The sequence below is a fragment of the Vulpes lagopus genome, chromosome 8 (genome assembly GCF_018345385.1).
Source record: "Vulpes lagopus strain Blue_001 chromosome 8, ASM1834538v1, whole genome shotgun sequence".
Taxonomy (NCBI): domain Eukaryota; kingdom Metazoa; phylum Chordata; class Mammalia; order Carnivora; family Canidae; genus Vulpes; species Vulpes lagopus.
In genome coordinates, this window is record NC_054831.1 from 78,269,521 (window position 1) to 78,295,362 (window position 25,842).

The following is a 25,842-nucleotide window of genomic DNA, read 5'->3' on the forward strand; positions in this document are numbered from 1 at the left end:
AATTAAAATATTGTTTCTGTTGTGTCAGTGGCAGGTTTATTTCAAATAACTCAAAGGATTTCACAGTTAGAGTATCTTTCATATTTATCTCCTCACTCATTTCATGACATATGATTTCACGTCCTCAAAGCTCCCCCACCCCACACCGCCAACAGGGCAGTGTGAACAGGAACGTGTGCAGAGCCACACCAGAGTGGACCGCCAAGCAAGGGGTAGTTGGCACTCAGTGCCTCTGCTGAAGCCAAAGCTCTGGCTGTATTGAATCTCCAGAGAGCCTTGGAGATTTGTTATGATTTACAACCATTCAAGTTTCTGAAGGCCCAGGATCATGTCCATCCCTTGTCCGCACACCTGTCCGTCCATTCCATGATTCAGATTTTCATCTACAGGTGACTGTTTCACATGGTGGGTTTACTTGGTATCTATCACCCCACTGACTTGAGACATTTAGATTATTGGATGTTATCTCCTCCTTGTCTAGTTCTCAATCTGCTTAGCTTTCCACTAGCTGTGAGTACATGCTTTCACTGTATTTTTAGCTTTCAGAAATATGTGGAGAAGGAACACTTATTTAAAAAAGAAAAATCACTCAGATCCCAGTTACTCCCCAAATTCTTAATTTCATTCTCCCACCCACCCCGCGAAAGAAGCTCCCCGTCGTGAGCCGTACAAACCTTCCTAAAGAGAGTTCACGTCCTCTTCCCGCAGCTCAGCGAGACACCCGTGTACAAATTAGATGGAACCCGTGAAATTACAGTTCTACGAGGGGCGAGGGATGATTCAAGTCAAAGGCTTACTTTCTATTCACGTGTGAAAGAAACAAAACTTTTCGGGATTAAATTGGCTGGAGGGAAATGTCATGCCAGCATGTGTAAAATGACAAGGGACAGCTGGCTAGAAAGGCATAAATCAGAAACCAGCCTCACCTCCTCGTTGTGGAAATTGCCACCAGAATGCTTATAAATAGCTCTCTCTGTTTCCCAGCTCAGTCAGGAATAGCAGTGGGTATTGGGATGAAAGCCGCCACTGTGGACGGCTCAGAAGCAGGCCCAAAGGCTTCCTAAGAGAAAGCCTGGAGATGGAGCTCTCTGGGCAGGAGGCACCGGGGCTGTCAGGACTTGCGTATTAGGTATGCCTGGGGATGGGGGACCCGCTGGGGCCCGGGGCGAGGGCTCTAGGGTTGTAATGGCTCAGTGTGCAAACTGTAGAGTCTGGTTCCCTGGCAGAGGTATCTTATAGGGAACCCAGAACTCAGAAAAGCAGACTCCCAGACCAGCCCATGAGCCAGGCTGAGCTAGCCCGAGATTTCTTTAGATCCCCAATGATTGGTTTCCTACTTTTGGAGACCTGGTCGGGAGATCTATGCTCATCCCATATTCCAAACTTACAGTGCTAACTTCGGCTCTTGAGTTCGACTGAACCCCGTAACCACTCTTCCTAAAGCTTGAGGGAATGTTTATTTTTAGGTGAGAGACATGGAGTCCCCAGATAGTTCCAATCCACTGGACTTGGTTCTCTTTGATGGGTGAAGCTGTGGCTCACCCATCATTCATTTCCCTATCCCCCTAACTCTGCATTTACAGTGAGTGCTCATTAAATGTTGGTTAAATGGCTTTTGTCTTCTCTGCCGGGCACCTGGGGACATAAGCATGGGTCGGAAAAGGGTGGCTCATGGGCTGGGCTGGGGAAGGAGGTTCTGTGCTGGGTGCACGGTTGGCTCCCTTTGCAGCCATGCTGACTTCAGGGACAAGGAGGGGTACAAACCTCAGGAAGGAGGAGTCAGGGGAAGGCAGGTGAAGGTCACCGCTCTCTGTCTGTGCACCTCATTGATCATAACGCAGCTCCAGCCAATGAAAACCCCAAGAATCCAGAATCTGGGACCCGGCAAAGTCAGAAATCACCCTGTCCCACACTGGAAGTCCCAGGGAAGGACGTGTTCTTTCTGTTTTGTGATGGCTGCAGAACAAAGCAGAGACAAATGACTTCCATGCACGCTGTGGGCTGGTAGGAAGCTGGGAGCCAGGGTTGTGGGCTGCGCGTGGCTCTTTCTGGGCGTCTGCAGTCATTTTCTGGGCGATGCCAGCCCATTTGCTGGGTGAAGGGATAAAGGGAGTGCCCAAGGGGAGGCACAGGGCTCTTCTGCCTCTAATGTCCTCTGGTTGCAATTTATCCTTCCCCTTGTTTCTTGTTGAAGACCTCACAGAAAGGTGGCCCGGGCTGGCACATCCAGGTCGCACCTCCTGCCCTGTGCTGGGGGCTCCCATCCTCCCCTGGCACATCCATTTCATCTTTGGTGTTGGCAACCGCTGAGCAAAAGCAGCTGTCTGCTTTGCTGACTTTCCTTCCTTTGGGCTGCCGACATATGTACTGCTTGCCATTGCTCTGGGGCAAAACGTTTATGTTTGATTAACTCAGTTTTAAAACACACCATCCGTGGAGGCGCTAATTCTACTGGATTTATCTGCCAAGTCAGGAGCTTCCGATGACGAGCGTGGCTGGAAAGTCCGAAGGCTGTGTCCAAAATCCGAGGAGAAGAGAAAAGGCAATTAGATGAGATTTTTATTAGATCTGACCCAAACGGCAGGTTGTCTGTTTAAGGGGTACAGATCATTCTACGGGAGTGCTTTTAAGTGGTGTTATTCAAGGAAGAGACCTCATCTGTATTCAGATTCTGACCAATTATGTTTTCACTCAGTTTATCTTTCTTAGATTTTAAATACTTTTCTCTTAAAAAAAAAAACAACTTTTAAAATGTAGTTTCATAATGTCTCAAGGACTGCTGCTGTGCCTGAAGCCAGAATAGAACACACAGAATACATTTAAATGAATTACAAAGTGTATTATACTCTGAAAATCAGCATTAAAATGCACATTAATTTTTGCGGCTCTTAAATACTTTGGTTGCTGAGGAACTGCCTCCATTCTATAATTGAAATAGCTCTTCAGATGCAATTTAGTTGCTGATTGGTTTTTAAGTATTTTTAAAAGCTAACAGCTCAGATAGAAAAAGGTGGTATACCCTTGAGTTTTAAATAGGAACACAGATGTCATCGTGCCGGGGATGCATTAGGCCGCTGGAAAACCACATGTGTTGCCTACAGAGAAGGGATGCTCCTCCCCGAAGGTTGTCACACCGTTAGCTGTTCAGGAGAACGCAGAGTTGGCTCGATATCAAATATAAGCTCTTAGTTACGAGCTAGTTTCTCCCCTGAGTGAATTTATTAACTCCACTCCCAACTTGCTTCTCCAGCCTTCTGCTCCCCGCCCCAACCCCGTAAGGCTCATTGTCAGTTTCAAGAAATGTCAAGTAGGAAAAGAAGAGGCAAGACCCCAAAGCCAGTCTATGTTGATATTCACTGGCCGGTGGATATCTACAGGTGACAACTGGGAAGAGGTTGAAAGAGAAAGCCCAAGTCAAGCAATGGAATACTCGTGGATTTTATTTTTTGCCTAAGCCACACAGCAAAAAGGATATTACGAGGGGGCTGTGTCCCCATAGCAACACTCAATAACTTCAAGATTGAAAAAAAACTGATCTAGGGATTCTTAGCTGTGTGCCTGCCTCCTTGAGGTGAAGAAGGCTGTTTTGACTTTGTTACAGCAGTGACGGCTTGCGCTAGAGAAAGCATGGGGGTTAAAATTAGTCTCATCCCTAAATTTCTCACTCACTGAGGGATGGTGGGCAGCTCACCCAGGTTCTGGGGCTCTTTCCTCTGTAACAATGGTGTTGCTAATGTGAAAGGAGACATCACGATGGAGCGAGCAAGCCTAGCTAAGAATATCTTTAAAAAAAAAAAAAGGGTCAGGAGGCCATAAGGGAGGAGGATTTGTGCACATCCTCATCGGAGAAACCATGAACTTTTTAAAAACCTTCTGGTCAGCTGCAAGCCCTCAGCCTGGACTTCACTCCATCCTCACCATGACTTCTGGATCAGCAGCAGCCATCACTTTGAAAGGAGCCCATGAGACTCAACAAGTTTCCATCCCTTGTTTGCGCAGTGCCCCAAACAATCCAAATTAACTCAGTTGTGATCCCCATTTGGCAGAGAGGACCTGAGTGAGACCTGCCTTTGTAGCCTTTTGCCTACGTAACTCAGCCTCTGCCCTTGTCTCCCTTAGACCATTAGTAGGATTTTTACCCAAGTCTGTGTCTTCAGAAGTGCAATTATAATTGCCAAAATAAATGCCTGTAGGCGTAAAGGTTCAGTGAATCCTTTCTTGGTCAACACGGATATGTTGTCAGGATGTTATAAAGTTGGCATGTAAAATAATAATGCTTGAAAACCAGAAACTGTACAGTGCATTGCTAGGAGGGAGTTCTGGGGATTAATATGTGGAGGAGGGCTCTGGTGAACTCACAGAAGGGGAGCCTCAAATGCCTCTGGATCCTCTGATGACTGCATCAAATCCGCCCGTAGATAGAGTAAGGCCAAAGGCAGGCCTCCCCAAGATGAGTCACTTTGGCATAGAGATTATTTTGAGTTAAAAGCAATCAAGACCCAGCAGATTCTGGAAAAGCTCTTTCCTGCCCGCTCAACTGCCTAAAAAGACTTTAGGTAGAGGACCTGCTCCAGGAAGAGGGCACTCACCACAGATAACTGCATTATGGTAGGAAGCAGGTGGGGTGGCCCGAAGGAACCTCGCGAGGCCCGTTCCATCAAGGCCCTCTCTTTGTCCCGTGGCTTCTGGGTGGCCCAGCAAACATCAGTTTACCAAACGCTTGCTTCTTTTTCATTTTCCTGGGAATTGCATTCTTTCCCTTTGAAGTCCCAGACCCCTACCCCCTTCTCCTTAGTTCAGGATGGCATCTATGCCTCATTTTGCCTCACTGTGAAATTTCCATGTCTGTGGATTCCCAGTAGGTACACTGTTAAATTGGATTTTCTCCTGTGAACCTGTCTCACGTCAATTTGATTCTTACCCTAGCAAGAAGGACCTAGAGGGGACAAGAATTCTTTTCCCCCTGACCTCAGGAATTGATCCAGATTCAAAGTCAGGTTCACCGTGCTCTCTGAATTCGGTCTCTGAGTTTCAGATCCCAGACAAAAGTCGAGGAGATAAATTGTAAGTTATGGAAGAAACCTGCTGTTTGTACTTCATTCTTACCTATAGCACGTCAGGAGAACAGAGGTAGTGACGACAGCATCTAACTACCATGGTATTATGTGCTCAATTGAATACTCATCAGTTAATTAGCTTCTTCCTAGATATTCATTTTAATCTTCACAAAAACCCTCTAGTTCCTCTATACTATCTAGGAAGATAGTATAAAGATCTCCTTTCATAAACAGGGAAACTGAGTCCTAACGAGGTTAGGCAATGTGCTCAATCTCATATAATAATATCTATTGTACTATATGTGGCAGCGACATATGGTCGGCCATGACTTCTTTAACTTAAAGAACGTTACGTCTCATGGCATAGATTAAGAATTCATCACAAACCATATCTCTCTGTTTCATTCCCATGAGCTATAGTCTCCCCTGAATGCCATGGGTTGTTCAGAAAAGCTATCCAAGTGTGAAGGAGAGAAAGGAGAAGAGATTTCAGGTCATAGATTCCTCTTTCTGCTGTTTGTGATACGCACAGCCATGTCTAGTGTCTTCGCCCTGTGAAAAGGAAGTTACACAAAGAAACGTATCCTAAGTCCATGAAGAGAAAAGAAAACTCACTACGGTTCAGAAACCTGGTGAAGAGACGCAGGAATGGATCACCTTCAAGTGGTGGGATTATCTAATTCTCTTAAACAGATCATTATCTAAATTATACTGACAAAATCTGAATAAAATATGCAGAGACACCAACAGCACCTCCTCCGTCAAAAGCTCAAAGGAAGTTTAAAAAATGAGCACATTATCGTCTATTTTCCTTGAAAATATATTGATGGCACATGGAGAATAAATTTTAAACAATTCCCCTGTTTCTGCATGTGAAATTCTCTCTCTCCCTCTCCAGCTGAAGTCCTGCCAATCAGGTTGCTTTCCCTTTCCTAATCATGCAGGGTCTGTAGGCTTTAGGAAACCAACAAACCAAAGAGTGTGCAAAAAGGGTGGGAATAGAAGGCTGTGGGATCTTTATAAAAAGATCTCCTTTCTGATAGAAATATCTCATCTTTTTTTTTTTTTTTTTAAGACTTATTTATTCACGAGAGATACAGAGAGAGGCAGAGACACAGGCAGGGGGAGAAGCAGGGTCCCTGCAGGGAGCCTGATGCAGAACTTGATCCCAAGACCCCAGGATCACACCCTGAGCCAAAGGCAGACCCTCAACCACTGAGCCACCCAGGCGCCCTTGAAAGATCTCTCCTCTTATGATGGAAGACCCCAAGGCCTTGCTAGACATTTGCCAATATTGGCACCACTACAAGATGTAACACACCCCAGGAAAGTGCTAGACAAAGTGCTATGAGGCTATGATAAGTATTTTTCAGCACTCTGGTCCCTGGCGCTGAGCTCAGGTACCCTCCTTTGGATCTGCCATGTGCTGTCTGCAGCTAACTAGCGGTTGTGTGGAGCCCCTGGAATCCTGCAGAGTCTCAGGCGCTGTTGTTCGTGTCTGTAGCCGTCAGAGCCTAGGGCTGGGGAGACATCTCCAAGAACGGAGTGGGGGTGGGGTGGGGAGATAGAGCAGAACTGACTAGCCCAACCAAGGGAGGGGCCAGGGAGGACCCCCCAAATGCCCAAACATCTGCCGTCAGGATCTGAGCTCAGACAATCCTGGAAGGTCTATTTTCTATGCATGATAGGGCGTTCACGGTTTAACACAGTTTGAAGGGTTTAAAAGCTCAGTGTGTGGCTGGGCTAAAATAGATCTGTGCAGCCAGATTGCCAGCCTGGCATTCAAAAGAGAAAAGAAAGAAGAAAGAAAGAAGAGAGAGGGAAAGGTGCCTACACCGGGGGGGTCCAAATGCAATAAACCCTTGGCCCACCTGCTGCCACATCCAGATGTTTCCAAGGAAGATGCATGCTCTTCATCGTGGGTAACATGCACTAGGACTTGGCTCTCTGGAAATCCAAGAGATTGCTTGTGTTCCTGTCAGTGGTTTCCTTCCTGGCCGGCTCGCTGGTGCCTCCTAGAGACCTTTCCAAAATCATCTGGTGCCTAGTGCCAGGGCCCCATCCCTAGAGACTCGGATTTAATGCGTTTGGGGCTAGCATCTTTTGTTTGTTTGTATTCTTTTTTTTTATTCTAAGATTTTTACTTATTTATTTATTTAGCTATTTGACACACAGAGAGAGAAGGAGGAGGAGCTGGAAAGGGAGAGGGAGAAGCAGGCTTTCTGCTGGGCAAGGAGCCTCATGAAGGGCTCCAAGTCGGGGCTCTGGGATCATGACCTGGGCCGAAACAGACACTTAACCACCTGAGCCACCCAGGCACCCCTGTTTGTAGTTTTTCAAAATTCCTCAGTTGGCTCCAACGTGCAGCCAGCGCTGAGGAATGCTGCTACTGACTTGAAACCATCTTTTTAAAATCTGCCTCCATGACATTTTCTTTGGGAGATGATTAAGGGCCTCTGGTAATTTGAAGGGGGACGTCAAATCCCAGCTTCAAAGGGGCTGGAACAATAGGCTTCCAAAGAGAAACCCTGAGTGTTGCCCAATGTCTTAGGTGCGCATCCCTTGCACCACCCCGCGCACCATCCTGCGCACCTTCCCGCACACCTACCTGGGCACCATCCCACGTACTTACCCTCACACCATCCTGCGCACATACCCGCACACCTACCCCGCAGCTACCCGTGCACCATCCTGCACATCTACCTGTGCACCTTTCCGCACACCTACCTGGGCACCATCCTATGCACTTACCTGCGTGCCATCCCGTGCACCTACCCCATTCTGTGCACCTACCCCTCCCCACCACCAATTTCAGTGAAGCAGAAAGTGGAATGCATCTTCCCATCGCTGTGTGCTGGGCAAGGCAGGACCAGGCAGCATTCCCGGGGAAGCCACCACTGCTGTCGACTCCCACAAACCCATTCGCACCTCCTGTTATCTCGGCCACGTCGGCTGCATTCTGTGAATTGCCGCAACCATATGTGTTTAATGGTTTAATGGGTGCTTAAAATGTCTCTGAGAAGGATTACAGTATGGTTTGGCATTAAAACGAGAAGTTACAGAGTCCAAAGAAAGACAGAGGAGGCACAAATTTGGTAGTATGGAAACAAGGATTTGTCATGAAAGGAATGTCTGTAATTCCTTACGTTCTTGCAAAGTGGCAACCAAGTGCTTTCTGGAATCTCAAAGAGGGCAACTACATGCAGGGAGGGTCTTCTTTCCCTGGACCGTGTGCACGGCTGCCTGTCAGACCAGCCAGGCAAAGGAAGTCTGAAAACAAATTCCAGAGAATAGTGGAAGGACTTTTATCCTTTTATGTTTTGTTTTTTAAAAATACTTTTAGGGCCCCAAATGACAGCATCGTGGAAAAGACAATCAGCGATGAGGTCAAGACATGATATAAATCATCATTTCCTGAATGTGAAGAAATCTTAGAAATTTCTGTGCATGCATTATTTTTTTCTTAGTACCACATACAATAATTGAGTGTCTTATAATCAACTGGTATCTTAGATTTGATGAAACCACAGGGTATCAATTCTCCGCTAGCCACCATACAGGGCGAGCATTGTTTCCTGGTAACTCGGATGTTCTGGGTGTTAGAGACAAACTAGAGTCCATGGCAGGACTGGTGCTTTCCTGGAAAACCAATTTTTAAAGATTCACAATGTAAAAAATGCTGTAAAAACTGAGTAGCGTGTTTCCCCAAATAAGGTAACGGGACCTCCTCAGGCATTATATTCCCCATATATAACATAAAGGCATGGGGAAAAAAAAAAGATTTCCAAAGACCCATTTCCATCACAATTGGAGGCAAGAAAAGGCCCAAATTAAGAGGAATGGGGCCCAAATGAAGAAGGGACAGACACAACTCTAAAAATGTCTTGTTTGGAAGAACCAATCGAAGCCCCCTCCGTTTCTGCTGCGGGGACATGTTCATTGCTTGTTCACTGAGCCAGCTTGGGAGTGAGTGCATGCATCCCCATGCACCCCGATGACCGGAGAGAGGTGATGAGCATGAAGCAGACTCCCTCCATCTTTGAATTTTGGGGGAGTCAGGGGGGGAATTTTATTGCTTCTGTGGGGACATGCAGCAGGCAGTTCTTTTCAAATCAGAATCTTACTTGGAACAGAAATGAGGTCCCTACCTACACAAACAGGCAAGCAAACCATCCCGAGCCCCGTGTTGGTGTCCACTCTTCACCCTCTGCCATCCCCAGAGTAACAGGGATCATCTGACCCATCAGAGAAGTGGGGACGCGGTGATGTTCGTTCTTGATGAATCCCTGGGGAGCAGCATCCAAGGAGGTTCCTGTGCATAAAGGATATGACAGCAGAGCCCGTGAGTACATAAGAAGGCAGCATGATTAAGACTGAGAGAAGGAATCGGCATCCAGTGTTCCTGCCAACAGCAACTCAGTCCCACCAGGCGGAAACAAGTAGCCACCAGGTTCAACGGGATTATGCTGATAAATTGCTCCCGACTTGCCTTGTGTTTGAACAAACAAACAATGAGAAATCTGGATTCCTGGGGAGACCCCAGCTCAGCCCAGTGGTAAATTTAGGTGTTAAGTGAAACCTTTCACTAGAACTAGTAGGGCAGTATGCATTTAATGGCCTTTAAAAAAGATTCTTTTCTTTTCCCTTCAGTAAAGTAGTCTTTTCTTTTTAAAACCGTATTTGTTTATTCATGAGAGACATGGAGAGAGAGGCAGAGACACAGCAGAGGGAGAAGCAGGCTCCATGCAAGGAGCCCGATGTGGGACTCGATCCTGGGACTCCAGGGTCACACCCTGAGCCGAAGGCAGACGCTCAACTACTGAACCATCCAGGCGTCCTGCAAAGTAGTCTTTTCATTTTTGATCACACCACGGTCTTTCTCCTGGGTTTAAAGGAATAAAGGAAGACTTTGTCTTTATGAAATGGCGTCACAGTCCCTGGGGAGGGTTTCCAAAAGGCACAGCCCTGTGCCCAGAAGAGAAGGCTGGTGGAGAGGGCACAGTGACCCGGGCAGCGAGAAGGCTGGCCCCTCAGTTTCCACGCCTCATGCCTTGTGGCTTTCTCCTTGGGGGTCTGGGCCCAGACAAAGGCCCCTCACTGAATGGGTGGCAAGTGTCAATGACTCAAGAGTCAATGACTCAAGTGAGTCAAAACAAAACACATCTTCTAGATTTTTTTTTTTTTCTGCACGGGAGATTGAATTAGCCATAATCCACTCCCATTGTGCTTCATCACCCCATCTACTTTTGCTCCTGCATGATTTGCCCTCAAATCAGCAACGACTATTTTGATCTTCCTGGATATCTTATCATTAAACATTATTGTTACTAATAGAAACAAGGCCAATTGTGGGGAGATGGTTTGCTAATAGTTGTTGCTAACGACATCTTTTAGGCTCTTGGGAAGAGAGAGGGCCAGGGTGGGAGTACCACCTGTGCTTTTATACCTGGACATCATCCTTTAATTCTTTTGTATTCTCTTTCCCCCCTGGAGAAAGCAGTCAAAGGAGCCAATACAATCCATGTACATGCTTTGCTAAAAATGATGCTATTTGTGGGTGTGTGTATCTGCTCTGAGGAGTGGCCGTGTGGGTGCATATTGAAAAGTTTCAAAGAACGTGTGCCAAAGAGGGATTGAGGCAACGGGTGGTGAGTGTCTGTGATTTCTTTACACCAGTATGTGTCTACGGTCGATGCATATTTTAGTAATGAAACATTACTATAAAAACAGAGGGTGGGCCCCCTAAGCAAATTTTAGAGAAACCTTGCCCTTGCTGATTTTGAAACAGGTAATCACCCAGGTGGTGCATTCTGGAAGCCCCAATTCCATGCGGGGCCTGAGTAAGTGGGGACAAATGAGCAGAGACCGTGAACCCCACTCAGTGCTGGACTCTATGACAGCCCCTCGGCGAGCGCACTCGTGAGGCTCATTGTCTAGACGGGGAGATTACGGTTGCTGATTTTTGTATTACGTGTCTGATGGTTCATGTGCTAATTATATCGAGCAGTGAGGACACATCAGAGCGGTTTGCAGATATAGGCTGCAATGTTGGGTGAGGCCTTATCCAATCTTCCACTGACACTTTCTGCATGGAGCAGATACCACCAGATACCTGAACGTAAGAGTGGCAGGTCTTTCGGTCAAAGAAAAAGTCCGGGGGGAGGGGGCATGCAAAGCCCTGAATTTTCTAGTGCAGTTTATCTGATTGGTCTCATCTGGTGTGGCACGAAGTCACTTTAAATCTCTGTTCAAATATCTGTCTCTAAATTATTTTGCAAAGCTGTATTTTGTGTAAGGGATAAGGACAGGCCTTTCTAAGAAAGAGATTCACTCTCAATCTGGACCAAAGATCAATGTTATCAAAGATTGGGACTAAGGCTTTGTAGGGCACCTGGAGATAAGCAGTGGAAAATTGTTTATAAATAAGATATTGATCAGAAGAGTGAGTAGCAACTTGGAGATTGGTCTGGGAAACAGAAAAAGCAATCCCTAACCCAAAAGGCAGGGTAATGGCAGGGCAATTTTTCACCAGTGGAAGTCAGACACATAGATGGAATGCTCTGGCAGAGGGAGAGACGCTCCTTCAGTAGCCTCCCTGCTTCTGCTTACACCCTGCGAAGAGGGAGGCTGAGGGATGAAGACCTGGAAGGAGGCCAGGAGGCCATGGACTGGCCCAACCCACCAAAGCGGCACCTCCCAAGAAACGCACAAGGAGTTGAACTCCCGTGACATTGGCTGACCTGGGTAACAGGTGGCAGCTGACGATCTCCAAAGGATGAAAGAAAATCAGGGGGTTTAAGAATTTCTCTTTAGGGCACTGTCAAGGGTTATGAGACGTAAAGAACTGGGAACAGAGCCAGCTACGTGATGCGTGGGACCCAGTGCAAAATGAAAACGACGCAGGGCCCCTTGTTCAAAAAGCAGAAAAAAGTGTCACTAAAAGCACTAAAATGTAAAGCTGGTTCTCTTCCTCCATGGTCTCTTTCTCTCAACTTCTTTTTTGTTTTGTTTTGTTTTTTAAAGATTTTACTTATTTATTCATGAGAGACGCAGAGAGAGAGAGGCAGAGACACAGGCAGAGAGAAGCAGGCTCCCTGCAAGGAGCCCGATGTGGGACTCGATCCCAGGACCCCGGGATCACGCCCTGGGCCGAAGGCAGATGCTCAACCCCTGAGCCACCCAGGCGTCCCTCTCTCAATTTCTCATGTTTTTTATTCATATTATTATTATTATTTGCTGTTGCATGTTGATCTAAGTAAAGAAAAATTAAAAAATTTAATTTATCAGCCTGAGTTGCAGCGTTCATACTCTGCATGCCAGGTTTAAATGCAAATATCCATGCATTTAATTCACATGCAGAATCAGCAAGGTTACCCAGTTCACCTTTCATAGCTTATAGATTCACATGGGTCTCTTTTTTTTTTTTTTTTTTTTAAATCTTAACCAAACAGCATGAGGTGGGGAGAAAGCAGCCTCTGATGTCTAGGAACTGGATTGCACGCCCGCAGCTTGGTCTCTGTGTCATTGCTGATGATGGAACACCTACACCTAAGCCGTGTGTTCTGTTGGACGTAATCACACAGAATGTGCCCTCGGGCCAGGTCACCGGGCAGCCCACCCGGTGGGCCCACCACGGCCTGCTGGCCCTCTCTTACCCTGTTCCAGCTGCATGCACACCTTCTAGCAACACTACCCACCATTAGCCTAGGATGGGCCACTGAGTGCGAAAGGCAAAGGAGCTCTGGGGCCATCCATCCTTTTCTTGTGTGGCATCGCTGTCCACCTGTGCGGCTGCCCATCCAGGGACCTGCCGTGCGTGGGATCCCTCAGATCCTCTTATTTCTCCGAATGCCGTGCTTTCATTGTGCACTGGAAGCCGAGTTCTTTTGCACACGGAAAGGACGGCCTCTCGGGGCTGTCCGCAGCGTTGCTTGCCCCATCACAGATGCAGCACGCTTGCCTTGCTCTCACGCGGAGTCTCCCTGAAGTCCACTGATTATAGATCACCTGGAATCCTGTGCTCGTGGGGACCCTTGAACGCTCATGTCGGGGGTGGCTCAACAGCCAACGAGAGCCTGTGGGGCGACAACTTTCTGCTTTTGCACTTGCACGTCCCATCGGACCTCCGTCAACAAAACACCAGTTCAAAGACATTGGTAAGAACTCCAGGACGTGACAGCAGCTCAGTACCCGAGCAGGAGGCTCTTCCCCGTGGGCGCCACGCAGAGGCACAAGTTGTCTGCCCAGGAGGCTGGCTCTGCCCGGTTGGACGGAAGGGGGGCCATGGAGATCCTGAGGAGTGCTTAGTGAATTGAACTCAAGTACTTATTCTTAACTTTTTTGTTCCACTTGTCATACCTGAGGCTATCAACCCATCCCATCAGTAACAAAGAACAGTGCCATCCATGGGGGAGGGTCCCGTCTTGTTTGGGGAGATCCCATCTCATCCTACTCCATTGTAAGAATCGCCATCCTAAAAAATTCTTGACTTTATCTTTTAAAGTTCAGCTAAGGGCAGCTTGGGTGGCTCAGTGGTTTAGTGCCTGCCTTTGACCCAGGGCATGATCCTGGAGACCTGGGATCCAGTCACATATCAGGCTCCCTGCAGGGAGCCTGCTTCTCCCTCTGCCTGTGTCTCTCTCTCTCTCTGTGTCTCTCATGAATAAATAAATAAGATTTAAAAAAATAAAATTAAGCTAAGATAACATCTTATTTGGGGGTGTTCTTAAGTGTGGAAGAATTATGATCGTGGTTTGATTTCAAAGCTATGACCAAAGTATCTGTGGGCACCCAACACAGCACATTTCAATTCTTTTAAGCCTTAACATCTACCACTTAATGAGGGTTTGTCCAGAAATCCTAAAGGCCGGGCATTGTTGATGAGCTGTGAATTCAGGGATGAAGCTCCCCGAAACCCTTCCCCATGGGGCTCACCCAACCTAGAGAGAGCCTGCCTCTCCCAAGGAAGGTTTCCGTTCAAGACAGGAGCGGCAAAGCTCTGGCTTATAAGTAAGAGACAGCAAATGTTAGACACCTAACTTGAAAAATAATTTCATTTTTACCAAGGACAGAAAGGAAGATAATATTGACCATAACCTGTGAGATCTGCTCGCCTTTGGCGAACAACGTCGCCCTCCGATCACGTGCTTGGTGTGTTGCCACGATGCTGTGCATCTGAGCTCACTCTTTCTGCCACCTGCTTACAGATTCTGTAACTCCAGGTCAGCGCCTCCCAACAGAAATGTAATGTGAGTCACAAAGGTGATTTTGGATTTTCCAGGAGCCACATTTAAAAAGTGAGAGGGAATAGGTGAATTTCATGTAAATGTTCTATGTAATCCAGGGTACCCTAAATATTATCTTTTCAGCATGTAACTAATATAAAAATCACGAAGGAGATGGGTACCTTTTGTGACATTCTACCTGGTGTGTATTTTCACTCAAGCACAACACAGTCCAGCATGGCATGTTCCAGATGCTCGGAAACTGCACGCGGCCAGCAGCTGCCATAGTGGGCAGAGCCAGTCCACGTTCAGATGTCATATAGCTATGGGGTCTGGATGAAGTGACTGCCATTGTTGGGGGTTCTAGGCCAAGAGAAGTGGTCACTCAGGTTCTGGAACAATGACCTGGATACTCAGTTTTCATACGATTAGCTACACGGCTCTGTAGGCAATGAAATTAAGATTCTTTTTTTTTTTTTAAAAGATTTTATTTATTTATTCATGAGACAGACAGACAGACACACACACACACACACACACACACACACACACAGAGGCAGAGACACAGGAAAAGGGAGAAGCAGGCTCCCTGCAAGGAGCTCGACATAGGACTCTATCTCAGGACCCCAGGGTCACGACCTGAGCCAAAGGCAGACACTCAACCACGAGCCATCCAGGTGCCCCACAAAGTTAAGAGTCTAAGGTAAAGTTTGATCAAGAAAGTCAATGTGTTAACACAAGGTGAATACCTCAGTCGAAGATCAGGGCCAAGGTCCGGGAACCCAAGATGGGTTTGAACAATGGAGGAGACCCAGTAAACCCAGGGAGACAGACCATTTCTTGCCTCATGGACTTGATGGCTCAACCAATCATATATTCTTTGGGGGGGAGATTTTGCTCTTTCCGGGATAGTAATTTTTGTCACCTGCTTGGGCCACTTCACTATGATATTAACCTGGATCTCCCAACCTGGTCATCTTTGAACTGGGGACGGGAATCCCTTGACACTCCCCTAGCTCCACACCCCTTTCCTGACTCCCCAATTCCCAGTATTCTCACAACAGAAATTTGGTAGTGACCAGCACCCAGAAAAGTGTGTGCCCTTTGCGGAGCTGGGGATTTGGAGCCTGCTAAGTCCAGTGCTCCAAGCAGAGAAGTAAAGCCCCATCATGCAATTGCGTCCAATTTCCATTTGAAAATTACTCTGCAGGAAAATGGCACTGAGCCTGCTCTTCTTTTTGCCAGCTGATTCTCTAGGCTTTCAGGGCGGGACTTTTGATGATGCAGGAGAGCCCGGGGTTACGTTGAGAGAGAGAGAGAGAGAGAGAGAGAGAGAGAGAGAATGAGAGAGACTCCAGATAAAACCAGGACATGGTTTACATTTCACAGCTGACAGACACTGCAGCTGAGATGGAAGAGCAGAGGACAGACGGGGGGAAATGGGTTGGATTATTGCATTAACCCACGGAACATTCTGAGCGAAGACTTTCATAGGGTAATCAATAATTCAGATTTAGCCGCTTGTTAGTCTGGCCAGATGACATTTATTTTAATAGGCACTCTCTTGGAGGGGGGGAGTAATGAAATTTTATTTACTGCATCCTTTTTTTTTTTTTTTTTTTTTTTTAGCACACAAATGCCTTTGCTTATTTACCTATAGTTTTGTAGTTCTGCTCCAGCGTCTTAAGTCCTTCTCTGTTGCACAAATTTCAGAAATCCTAAGACCTGGGACTTTTGTGCCTCTGTTAGTCTCCACTCCTTACTCTGCCTCAAACCCAGCTCTGCGCCTGCTTTGTCGGAGGCACTTGGGCTAATTGAATTGTGCCCGACTCGCTTTGCTCCTAGAAATTTATGATTCGCGTTACCTTCATTTTATATTTTTTCTAGGATCAGGTTTTCTCTCTATGAATCTCTGGGCTTTTCCCCCTTTTTTAAATAGGCTTACCTGACATTCGTTGCTAGATTTTAAGGATTCTGAGGTTAAAGATAGGGTCCTTAATTTGCCATTGCTATGTTCTTCCAACTTCTGCAAGCAGTTCTCCCATCTGTTGTTCTTTCTGCAGATAGGAATGGTCTAACCACGGTCTGAGGGCCATATCTGCCCTCCATCTGTTTTTATCAATAAAGCTTTATTGGAACAGAGCCATGCTCATTGGTTTCTGTACTGTATCAGGCTGATCTCACACTGGTATGAGGAACTGTCTAGCCCACCAAGTCTAAAGTGTTTACTCTCTGGCAGTTTCCAAAGTTTGCTGGTCTCTGCTGCAGACTTACATCCCATTGGTCTTCCTTCTATGCCTACCTTAGAATGAGCTCGAAGCTAGAACATTAGGGTGGCAAAGGGGAAGAGGCACACTCATCAAGCAGAGGTGGCTCTGACTCCCGCTGACTCTGCAGGGAATTCCTAAGCCCAGGACCTGGATCTCATCATTCACAGAATGGGAACAGTCCTATCAATCGACCTCACAGAGCCCTTAAGATAATTACCTGAAATAAGTTATTCAAAGAGGCACAGCACGATTTTGGATGGAGAAAATAAAATAATCACCATCAAATGAATGGCTTAATGATAATGACAAGGATAATCATCACCATTAGCAACTGGAGCCTCCTGCACCAAAGGGAACCCTCAAATAGAACTCTTTCTGGAAGTACTTTCCAGAGAAGCCCATCAGAGCAGAGAAAGAGTTGCCATTGAAAGGTTCTGTAGGAAAAACTATTCCTGGGGCCCCAAGCCTCCTTCTCTTCACCACTGCCAGGGGGGAGAGAGGGGAAGGTCCTTACCTTGGTCAAGGCTAATGGCAGCCTCGCCATTCTGAAGCACACTTGATACTTGGTGTAAATAGGCAGTGTTCACACAAAGCAAAATTCATTGTGGCTGTCTCTTTGGACCTTATTCAGTTAGGTGCTACAGCCTTGAGTGTCGCTGGAGGTTTCTTGTCACACTTACCTTTTCCTGCAGAATCATAGTGTGACAACTGGTTGTTTTCACTTCAATCTCTCCAGCCTCAGCAAAGAGAACCAGGTGTACACACTCCACATGCACTAGTTTTGGTTGTCTGTTTTGTGAGTTTTCTTAAAACCCCTTTCTGAATACCCACTGTATTATCTGGGCTCTTCAGAGAAAAAGAACCATTTGGAGATATAAGTCTGTATCTATCTATCATCTATCTATCTATCTATCTATCTATCTATCTATCTATCTATCTATCATCTATCTTTTATCTATCTATCTATCTATCTATCTATCTATCTATCTATCTATCATCTATCATCTTTCTATCCCCAGAGTTTCTATTGATTGGAAAGATTCCTTATTCTGGAGCTATTAAAATGATGATGTAGATGCATAGCAATAGGCATTATTCTTACTTTACTGATAATGAAGAAAGCTCAAAACAAACTGTGGTATGACATGAGCTTTCAGGCTGCTCATGACAATGGAAGCAGCACAGAACAGTGCAAGGGAAAGATGTTGGCCAGTGCCCCAACCTGGCTCTGGTGGTGGTGGTGGCTACTTGGGGCATTTTGTGGGAAGGGTCCTGCAGATCCTTCTGGGGACCCCAGTGGGTGAAGCGTGCACATGCTCCTGTTCTCCATGGTTTGCCAAAGCAGAGAGGGACTCTTTCTCCAAGCCGACAAGTTCTTATTTTCTTCCAACTCAAAGACCTATTTTTTTTCCAGGTAGGTTCTCTTTTCTACTAGTTGTTACTTTCTCACCCATCTGAGGCTCTTTTATGCAAACAAGATATTCAGCAAAATAGTTACTAAATGAATTCGTGAGAATGAATCCCCTTAGGTATTGATCACCACTTAATTAAAAAAAAAAAGATATGTACTTCTTTTCTATCTCAGTGTAGTTATGAGAGGGCATCAAATATTTTAAAAACGCTTTGAGTATTTCAGAGGAAAAATATGTACAATGTATGTGGAATTGTTACTTCTGGTCCCAGGCGGGGGGATGGGGGCAGGGGTATACCTTCTGGCAAGCCTCGGATCCCTAGCATCCGTTTTCTGTTTGTACATCAGTATTTTCTAGAATCTTCACCTTCTCCCTCTTCCTCTTCCATATATTATGAGCTCACCTTCATATCCACCTCACAAATCTCCTTTGATTAGAGAATGAGGACTGTACTGATATATTTCACTTCAAGGTACAGCTCTGTGTGCTGGGAGGTACAGCGGAAACTTTGCAGTGTAGACATTACACTGTGTTCTCTTTCCTCCAGGGAAGCTCTCGAATCTGCAAATTTCCAACCCTTGTAAATGCTGTTCTGTATCTGTAAGATTAGATTGAAAACTGGCAGATATCAGAGGCCATGTTCTCTGAGTGAGCACGGTGCAAAATATTTAATCCCTTATCAATAAATACCTGTTGATTGATTTTATGAGCTGAATCATGCATCTCTATCCTCAATTCATATGCTGAAGTCCTAACTCCCACATGACTGTATGTAGAGACAGGGCTTTTTCAGAGAAGCAATTAAGTTTAAATGAAATCACTGGATGAGGCCCTGATTTGATGGGATTAGTGTCCTTATAAGAAGAGGAAGAAACTCCGGAGTTCTCTCTATCTTTGCACAGAGAATAGGCCATAACAAGAAGGTGGCTGTGTACAAGCCAACGCAAGATGTCTCACTAGACACCAAATCTGTTGGGTCTCTATCTCAGACTTCTGGGCTCCAGAACTCTGAGAAATAAATGTCTGCTATTTAAGACTCCCCACCACCCTGTGGCCTCACATCTGTGGCATTTTGTTGTGGCAGTGCAAGCAGAGTACTATAATTGGCTCATCAATTAATTGAAAGAAATATTTTAGGTTAATTGTGAGTAAAATTCTTCTAAATGCAATGGTGGGTTGAGTTGGTCTTTTCTTAGAAAGCCATAAAATCCCAAAGTCTTGAAAACTGGACAGATTTTACTAAATTTCATAGATCATGAAAGAGCACATAGACAAAATTATATAGAAACTTGGAGAAAAAGATTGTCTAATACATACCTAGACATAGAATGTTGAAAAGGAGTGAACAGAAATCAAAAGGCACAAGATTTATATACATGTGCAAATATGTTCAGCTTCATTAATAAAGATACACAAATAGCATAAGATAGTATCTAGGAATATTTTTAAATAAGCTTTGTAATTTGCTGACAGTTTCATAGAAAAATTGAGAAAACAGTACATAGTTCTCATATATCCTATCTCCAGTTGCCTCTATTACTAACATATTACTACAGTGTAGTATGTTTGTCACAATTAATGGACCAACGGTGATAAGTCACTGTTAACTAAGTTAACTAGTCACTGTTAACTAGCCATTGTTTATTCAGAATATATATACATTTTAAGTTGTATGATTCATAAACTTTAAAGAGTTGATGATCTCCAGTGTCAGTGGAATATAAAAATTAAATGTGTGTACCTTTAACGCAGCAATTGCACTTGCAGGGATTTCTCTGACACCTGCACTGACCCAAGTGCGGCAAGTTCTCTTCAACAACAAAAAACATAAACCACCTAAATGTTGATCATAGCACATGGATACAGTCTTTACAGATAATATTTATGTGTAGATCTACACATAGCATATAAATCTGGGTTCCAAGCTCTATGTTAGCAAAGTGATGTCCACACTCGTTGTTAAATGAAGACAGTGTCAAGGGCAAAGACAAAAACTTCCCCTGACTCTCTTAGGGTCCCTGGCTGTGTCTGAACATTGAACTGACAAAGACAGCTGGATAGGAGAAAAGCATACACATGTATTTAATAAAAGTCTATGTGACATGGAGCCCTCAGAAGGAAATGAGGACCATAAGAAACAGTTTAATCTGAGTGTTTTCATGCATAGTGGACAGTAGTGGAGAGATGGTATAGAGCAAGACCAAGAGCGTGAACTGAGTGTAGTGAAGAAAGGAAATGTAGCAAGGGCTCCATTCATATTCCAGCACCCCAGCATCTCGAAGATAAAGACACCTCTCACATGACAGTCTTTGGACCTGCTTCAGGGGAGAAGGAAGGGAAATATCAGAGTGACCAGGATCCTGCTTCTGCTGTTTACTCAAACTCCTTCAGCTTAAAATACCTCATATGCTGAGGCACCATATTCTGGGTTGGCATGTTCTGAATCCTGTCAATGGCAAGTTGCCAAACAAGCATATAGTATAATTTCATTTGGGTTGGACGAAGTTACATATACATGGGACTATAGGTAATTTCTTCTGTAAGGTGTCCTACCTGTGCCTTCCTAGAAATTGCAGGGCGGTGCAGCATCGCCAAACCCACAGGGCTCCCAAGAATAAACAGGTTGAGGCAAACATTCAAACATTTCATCAGTGACATATTGTAAACAAAGGTAGAAACTCAGACAAAAAGCAGTAGGGCTTTATAGGGTACATAAGGTAAGAAACACAGAAATAGTATAATAAATGTGGCACGTGCTTCTGGAAAAGCTCTGAAACTTGCCTGTGGAAGGGTTGTGGCTCCCTCTTCCTGAGGCGGAGTGAGGGGTTATATGAGATATGCGAGAGGCTGCAGACCTTGTGTGGATGGTGGGTCCCCAATCTGGTGCCCTCGGTTGTCCTTTGGTTGGGTGTGTTTTCTAGACTCCTATGCTGCTTGGCTCAGCTGCATATGCTCGTGGTTTTGCAGATGAAATTGCATATGAGAAAATTGGAAACTTGTGTTAATTTAAGATCATTCTCCAATATCTCAGTTCTACTACATTTTGCATTTTCCAAAGTGCATTTTGAAAAGAAAAGATACAGCAGAACTGACTATATATGAATTTATATACACGGGGTGGAGATGGGGGTAACTCCAAAATCTGCGTGTATTGATCGACTCTGACCATCTTCTGCTCTCCACCTCCAAATATTTGGGGGTGAGTTCCTCCTAAATCTGAAACTGGAGGGTTTGTAGGCGCCCTCTGGAGGCCAGGAATTTCAGCTAGGCCACTCGCCCTGAGCTAGAGCCAGGTACCCAAGGAACGAGTTAGGGAATGTCAGCAGCCAGAGCAGGGTAGGAGGGCAGGCAGCAGAATAGGGGAAGGAGGGCAGGATTGGTCCTGGTAGGAGGGGAGAGGTGTGCCTTGTACCTGGAAAGTGATGACGATACGGAGCCAACCTCACCTGGCTGGTGTTGGAAGCAGTTGGGTGCTCTCTTACAGATCTGCTCAGGGGGCAGCCCTGGATTTGCTTCTGCAAAGGGGGCCCATTCTTGGGGACTTTGTGTGTTAATCCAGGCCTTATTAGTTGGGTGACAGATGAGTGCCCTAGGGCTGCAGAAAGCAAGTCCTTGGTTATAAAAGTGATTGCACACTTTTACTGCCAAGACAAGGTAAATGCTTTAAACCAGGTTATTACATTACCTCTAAAGAAACACTCCCTGTGAATATTGAAAAGGTTTTCCAGTGTGCAGTTCAGATGAGCCCTTTTAACTGTTTGCCACCATGAGCAACTCACTCACGGTCGGTCGGTTGGTTGGTCGGTCAGTTGATACCCAGCATGAGTCTCTAGCTGGGGACCTGTATGCCTTTCCCTAGGGATGCACGCCACCCTTTCCTGCCCGGACCAGGGCAGTTTCTTCAGTGGGCTTCTCATGACACTCTTGTCTCTCCAAAGTCTGTTCTGGGCAGTAGCAGCCAGAGTCACCTCTTCAACATGAAAATCTAACCATGCTCCTTCCTTTAGGAGTTTTCTGTGATTTCTGGAATAATGCTCACTTTCCTTGACTCTACTTCCCTCTCCAACTCATTATCCTCTAACCTGTCCTCACTCCCTGAGCTCCCAGCCACCCTGTGGCTTTTCTGAAACTCAAACACTACAAACTTTTTCTACTTCTGGCCTTTACGCGTTTTCCTCTCTGGCAGTGTTCCTTCTGAGTTCTTCACCGACCAACTGCCCTACCTGCATGCTAACTTATGTCACACCTGCCCCGGGAGGCCTTCCCCAGCACCACCTGCCATTGAAAATTGCTTCCTCTATGTATCTGCTCTTTCATTTATTGTCCGTCTCTCCAACCCCCAGTGCACACACTCAGTGAATGTCCCAGGGGAGCAGGGATCTTATGCAGGTGCCGAGTAAATATTTGTGAAGTCAATGGAAGGAGGCACACCAGATGTTAACAATGGTTAACTTTGGAGGGGGTATCTTTGCTTTTCCACTTGATATTCCTCTGCATTGTTCGTTTGGCAACAGGAACACTTTTTTTTTCTATTTTTTGGGCTGTACGCTTTTGATATTTTGGGTTCAAGATCTCAACCCCAGAGGAGTTCAAGAGCTCATTCTCTAGAAGGGGTTAGACAAACACGGCAGGGTAGCAGAAACAAAAGCAAACTTAGCCACCAAGTGGTGACTCCAGGCAACTGATGGAGACACCACTGGGGCAGAGCAGGAAGGAAGGGCCGGCTCTTGTGGCTGAGTCCAGCTCCATGTGGGCTGCACGGGGGACCTGGACCTGAGCAGTACTGAATGCACCCAGGGGAGTCCATATAGCCAGCACCAGCACAGACCAAACAGGAGACAGAAGCAATAAAGCAAGGTAGAGGGAGTCCACAGAGTCCTCTCATTTAGGGCAGATTCTCATGTTTTCTTTGGAGTAGTCCAAACATTAGCCAGCTATCTCTTTGAATACAAACAGTGCCAAATTTAGTGTCCCTGAAATATCGCTCCTTGACCCACTGACGTTGGTTTGTTATGGTACTTTGTTGTGATACATTATCACAGACAAGGGACACCAATTTTTTTAGATGGAAGATGTCATCTCAGGGAAGCCTGGATATTTGTACAACCATTAATATTTGTTCTTTTCTTCCATCGAAGGGATTTCATTTGTGTGTTGTGTTTACCTTAGTGCAATCAAAATGATGCTATAAGTTATTTTTTTAAGATTTGCTGCCTTTTTAATAAAATGATGATAGTAATATAAACATAATTAACATTAATTGAGTGCTTCCCTCAGGCCCTGTGCTAAGTGCTATGTATATTACCTCTTTAACCCTCACAATTGCTTAATGAGGTAAAAAGTGCTGTACCCTTTTATTTTCTTCACTTTTCTACGAGAAAACGGAGGATGAGAAAGATTTAGGAACTTACTTGATATTTCCAGGGCTTTGAACACTCAGATCAAACTGATGAGGGAAAGCTTAGTCTCCGGGCTCTACTTTTTTGCAAAACTAAACTTTTCAAACTGAAATGGAAGAAAGAGATCTATATGTGCAGATTTAAGTCCTAATTCATGGGATCTCAGACATTTTTTCAATTTGTGGATTTTTTTCCCCATGAAATCAGTTTGTTTTGGAAGGCACTAATCACATGCCAAAAATGCTTCTTGGTCCAGAATGCAACTGATTTGGGACTTTTGTATTGGTTTGATTTGGGCATAATTTTATTAACAATTATTATAGAAGTAATAAGCTCATGATAAAAATACCCAGCAGGTGTAAAAGGGAAAACACTTCCCTTCATTCCAACCCTACTTCCAAGAGGTGACTACCATTAACAATTTCTGGCGTGACCTTCCAGAAATTACTACTCCTTTGCACATATACGTAGATGAATATATACATATCTTTGCAAATAAAACACAAATGGACTTATGGTATAGTTAGTTTTCTACAGCTTGTGTTGTTCATTAAAAACATGCACATGACTTCTGACTCACCAATAAAAACTATATGCATCTGTACATGCAAAAAATTCATCACAATTCATTGATTATAAGAGAACAAACCTGGAAATGACCAAATGTTCATTAGTTAAAGATTAAATTAATTATATTACATAAGATGGATTACCCTGCAGCATTAGACAACTTATATATGCCTTGAATTGAAAGATGCCTTTTTTGTTTCTTATCCTTTATTATAATTCCTAAGTCAGGTAATGGGAAATACACACATTTCCCCACCACTACCTTGCCAAAAAGAGACCTGCTTATCACCTATATTTCTGAGGCCACGGTTAGGGTTATTGCTAGAAATCTGTCTCTTAAACAATAACTCAGAAAATTTCCTTTGCCAACTGCAAAATAAACATCTCTCTAGGTGCCTGTAATGCACAAATACTTGTTTTTCTATGTGCTTCCATGGAGAGCAAAAACATGGAAGCATTAGTTAGGAAGGTGTTTACTTGCTCGGCTCCAGCTCTTTTTCCAGTGCCTTTCTCACTATTCTGTAACATAAATTAAAAATATGAATAAAACAAAACATAATAATAAAGACACTCAAGTAAACTCTGATCTAAAAAAAAACTTGATAAATTATTCAGCGAGTGGGTATCTTCTCAAAGTTTTGAAGAGGTTGTAAAATTTTATTTCTATAAATGCAGCACTGGAGGGAGGTTTTAAAAGTTTGACAGTATTCTCCAGGTATTCTTTACAGGAAAGACTGTCTGGGCATTAAAGCCCCTTCACCATGTTGCCACGAGTGTGGCTTCCCAGTCTTGATGTTCCCTGATGTTCTCAGCTTTGTTCCTAAAGTTCCACCTTCAGCCACAGCTTGTCAACTATTACTTCAGATGTAATGAATGAAAGGTAGGAGTTTCTGACAACACTTCTGGGTTATTATGTAAATTTATCTCCCTTGGAGTGTTTTTCTTGATCATATAATTATTTTGGCATCATTGGAGCCAGGCATGTATTTAAAATACTGTAAAATAAAATAAAATAAAATAAAATAAAATAAAATAAAATAAAATAAAATACTGTTTAACTTGCTCAGTTCAGGGTGCTGGGCATTAACTGATGGCAGGGACCTGAAGCCTCTGCTAACTTTAGTTATTGAGTTATTGAACATTTTGGAAGGTCCACAGAGTCACCAGTGAGAAGCCAGGAGGACCAGGATGTCTGGGAAGAGTGCGTGTTGGAGATTGGAGAGTGTTTCAATACTTTAGCAGACGTTACAGCTGTTTTGGCAGATAGCCTTGATTATGCAACAAGGAAAAAAGACTGATGAGGTCAGAAAACAAACAAACAAACAAACAGTAATTGGAGCATTGAAAATTTTCAATTGGGCAAGCATTTATTGAGCAACTACTGCATGCCAGACACAGCTAGAACTCTATGGACTGGACATAGGGTGATAGCAATGACTCAGATGAGCACCATCTTGCCTGCCTGATGCCTGTGGTCTAGAGAGAAAGGAAATGCAGTACAAATGGAGAGATTTATTTTACTGGGACTCCTTAGTCTGAAAGAGGGAAAATCTGAAGGAGAAGTTTTTTCTTGCATGATGGGGAAGGACCAGCTACCATCCATAGCGATTAAGGAAATAAATCCCCTCGAGAGACATTGCTGTTATAATGAGGGCCCTGGCCCAGGCTGCTGAGTTAGCTTGGGGGGTGCCCCATGGGACAGGTTGGGCCTCCCCACCCCCCGTTTCCAGGGTGGGCCACTGCCCTCAGACAGCGGGGAGGCCATCTTGCAGCCAGGGCCTTGCAATTTTGTCCCTTCTCCCTTGCTCTGTGTAAAGGAAGCACAGTTTCTGAGGCATTTGTACCCAAACCATGGACAGGGCTGAATAGTCCTAATATCCGATGCAGTGACTGGAGACGAGCTTCCTGAC

The 25,842-nt window shown here is 44.9% G+C and overlaps 1 long non-coding RNA gene across 1 annotated transcript in view; it reads left to right on the forward strand.

The window, feature by feature from the left end:
* Nucleotides 1-1,019: 1,019 nt before the first annotated feature.
* LOC121496504 overlaps nucleotides 1,020-25,842 on the forward strand; it is an 80,887-nt gene continuing 56,064 nt past the window's right edge. The window contains exon 1 of the long non-coding RNA XR_005989257.1: nucleotides 1,020-1,129. This is a non-coding gene — a long non-coding RNA (uncharacterized LOC121496504). The remainder of the gene's footprint in view (nucleotides 1,130-25,842) is intronic.